This window comes from Mastomys coucha, unplaced genomic scaffold (assembly GCF_008632895.1).
Source record: "Mastomys coucha isolate ucsf_1 unplaced genomic scaffold, UCSF_Mcou_1 pScaffold23, whole genome shotgun sequence".
Lineage (NCBI taxonomy): Eukaryota > Metazoa > Chordata > Mammalia > Rodentia > Muridae > Mastomys > Mastomys coucha.
Window position 1 is genome coordinate 66,209,933 of NW_022196906.1, and position 3,553 is coordinate 66,213,485.

Below are 3,553 nucleotides of genomic sequence, written 5' to 3' on the forward strand. Positions count from 1 at the left end.
CAGTGGAGGCTGCAGGAGAGGGGAAATGCAAGCTGAACGTGTGATCTTGGGGAACAGTCTGGACTCAGCCTGACCTCATGGGCAGCTCTGGCACCTCAGAGCTAGTTCTTCCTCAATACAGGGGATTTCCACACTAGTTCACCATTGACTTGGGCTCCTAGAGACTGGGGTGCATATGAAGGAGATGCATGAACTCAGAGAAGAATCATCTGAAGGTGGCAAGTACAGAGAGTTGCCATCAAAGGAAACAAAAGCTGAGAAAGAAACGCCAAGAATCAGTTAAAAATGAATAATGAGATTTGAGTGGGATTGTGTCTGCTATATCTATGTTAGCTCTATCTATAAACCTAGTGGATAGTCTGAAAGAGGGAGTGAACATTTAATCCAGAAAAAAAAAAGCAAGATATAGAATCTCATGAGGGGAAAAGCCTGTGGTCCTAAGCTTAGGTTCAGAGTCAACAACGGCACAGGTGGGACCTTAGAGGTCCAGCTGTACAGCATCGTGGATTAGCAAGACACTTGTGAGGCAGGCATGATGGAAAGCCCCTGCAATCTCAGCACTTTGGAGGTGGCAGCAGGTGGATCATGGGTTTAAGGTCATCCTCCACTATACAGCAAGTTAGAAGTCTGTCTCAGAACAAAACCAAAGAAAGGCACCTGTGATGCTCAGTTTACCCATCTGCTTCAGAGAAGCCCATCCCTCTGTGGTCCAGAAATTCTGATAAACTAGGAAAGCAAGAGTTCCTGATGTGTGTGGTGGTGACACAGCCATGCCTGGAAAGGTGGACTTCAGGTTGGGATACTGTGTTTCAAAGTTACATGGAACTTCAGGGTGATTTCAGAAGAACACGGGCCATGTGACATCAATGGGGTGTGTGAGTGAAGAAACTGGGGAAGAAGAAGAAAAAATGAAATGCCATCCACAGTCAGGCAGAGAGGAGAGAGGTTGGGAAGGTGGGGAGGTGGGCAGAGTTAGCTTGGATGTGTAAGTTATGCTTTCTCTAGCATGGCCCTGGGACCTGGCCAGTAGTCCCCAAGCCAACTGCACAGCAAAGCCACCTGAGGTCTTCCTAATAGAATATTTCTATGCATTAACCTACAGACGTCATGACTTAGTGTGTCTGCATACAGAAATCAATGCCCAGAAAGCTCCCCCTGGGTTGGTTGGTTGGTTTTATTCTCCATCCTTCATAGTATGGCCACGATCTAGACTGTGAAGAAATTTCATCAAAGACTAACAAGTGCTCAGCCTCAGACAATGAGATGAAACAGATGCAGTCAGTCAGTCCTTTCAAATTCTAGACACCCATGGCCCCAGGTCTCAGATTAGAGCAACATAAGCTGCTTTATGTACTTATTCTTTCTGGGTTTTGTTTTGTTTTAATCTCCAACAGATATATTTTTAAAGGAGTGGCCTAAGGGAGAAAAAAATGGGATAAATATAAATGTAAGCTGTTTTACTAATTTTATATCCACAAACTTGTACAGAGAACTATGTCCTGTACAAAACATAACAGATTCAAACGGGGCGTTCCCCTAGCAAGGCTCAAGACTCAGTCGCCGGTATTTGGAACTTCGGATGCAGTTCTTGTGTTAGGATGAATCACTGGGTGTTTGGCACAGACCATGCTTTTAACCAGATTTGAACAGAACAACGGCCACCTGACCCAGGGAGAAGTAGATGAAGTGTTTGGTTCCGTGTGTCATGTGACTGCCAAAGTTCTGCCCCACAGTGCAGTGCCACGTGGGGTTGTACTTCTTGTCAAACTCCTCCTTGATATGGGCCGCAAAATCCTTCTCGATATTGTGCTTCTATGTCTGAGTGGCGCACTCCACTGAGTTCTGTCGCGTCTCTCCAACATGTCTTCATTTTTGATCACTGCCTTCTGGTCGCACATGGTTACAGCGGAGCAGGGGCCAGCCGACTGCTGCGAGCTCCTAGGGTGCTGGCGCCGCTCAAGCAGCAGAGGACAACAGGTTGCTACCGAAGCACATCTAAGCCTCGCTCATGATTTTTTTTAAGCCTTTGTTTATTTAGTATACAGGTTAGAGAACAATCACAGGACTTAGTTTTTTCCACCTCGTGAATCCCAAGGATCAAACTCAGGTCAGTCTTGGTGGCTAAGTGCCTTTACTGGCTGAGCCATGTCCCTGGTCCTCATTTATTCACTTATCCACTTTTGTGTTGAGGGTGGGGTGTGTATGTGCATTTGTGCACACATGGTGAGGCCAGTAGTCAACCTTGGGTCATTCTCTAGCTTTGTGTTTGCGACAAGGTCTGTCACTAAACCTGAATTTACCAATTCAGCTAGACTTGGCTGGTCAGGGATCCCCCTGTCTCAGAGGCCTGACCAGCATTGGGCTTACATGTGCACCACACCATACCTACTTGTTGATCGTTTTCTCATGGGTTCTGGCTGGTCTGCTTGGGCAAGAAGCACTTTACTGACTGAGCATCTCCAGAGCCTTGGAGCCCCCATTAAATGGGGAGCTTACACCCCAGAGCCAAGCTCCTGTAGGCTTTGTTTACACCGATGCTCACTTTGTTTTTGAGATAAGGTCTTATGCAGCCAAGGGTGGCTTTGAGTCCCCGGCCCTCCTCCCCCTACCTCCCAAGTGTTGGGATTATAGGGGTGCACCAGCATGCCCGGCTGATGCAAGTTTCTATTCCAGCCCCGCCACTATTAACTGGAATCTGGATGACATCACCACTACTCTCCAAGTCTTAATCTTCTTACCTGTCAAATGACAGCAGTCCCTCTCCAGGCGAAGGAGAGGCTGGACTGACACCATCAAATGTAAGCAGTGTGAGTAGACTGTGTCACAGCCCTCGGCTGCTAGGAAGTCCTTTTGAGGAAGCAGAATAGCCAGATCATGTCAAGGGTAACACTGAGTGTGGCGGAGAACAAAATGCCTCTTTAGATTTGGAGTGACTTCTTTGAAGCAAAAATGTTGAGGCGGTGGTGGCACATACCTGTCATCCCAGCCCTTGTGAAGCAGAGGCAGGTGGATCTGAGTTCGAGGCTAACCTGGTCTATAGAGTATGTTCTAGGATAGCCAGGTCTACACAGAAAAACCCTGTCTCAAAATGCCAATGCCAATGGACAGTGTTTGGAAAAGACTATAGAGGCTTACTTCCCTTGTCCAGTTTGCTGTATTAAAGAGATTTCTGTGCAGAATGTATCTGCTTTCAGCCTGTGAGAAGAGGACCAGATATCTTCAAAACAAAGAGGCATTCATTTTTTTTTCCTATCATAACAAAACCAACAATACTCCTTAATGTTATTCCCCTACTTTTTTTATATTTTATGAACAGGCAGGCTTGTAGTATAGGTGTGGGGTAGACATAAAATTCATTACAGAACAGAAGAGATGAATAAATGCTTCCTCTAAGTTTGATCTCCTCTACCTTAAATGTGTGCCAGGCAAGTCCCACAGGGCTTTCTGAGGTGCCAGCTGTCACTCCCCGGGATGGCCTCTACAAGTGTCATGAGGGTTGGTCACAGCCCAGAAGCTTTGTGCTGTCAAGGGGACACACCCTAACGTGCTGTAC

General features: G+C 46.7%; 1 pseudogene; it reads right to left on the reverse strand.

The window, feature by feature from the left end:
• Positions 1–1,632: 1,632 nt before the first annotated feature.
• Positions 1,633–1,898, reverse strand: LOC116072483 (annotated as a pseudogene).
• Positions 1,899–3,553: the final 1,655 nt, after the last annotated feature.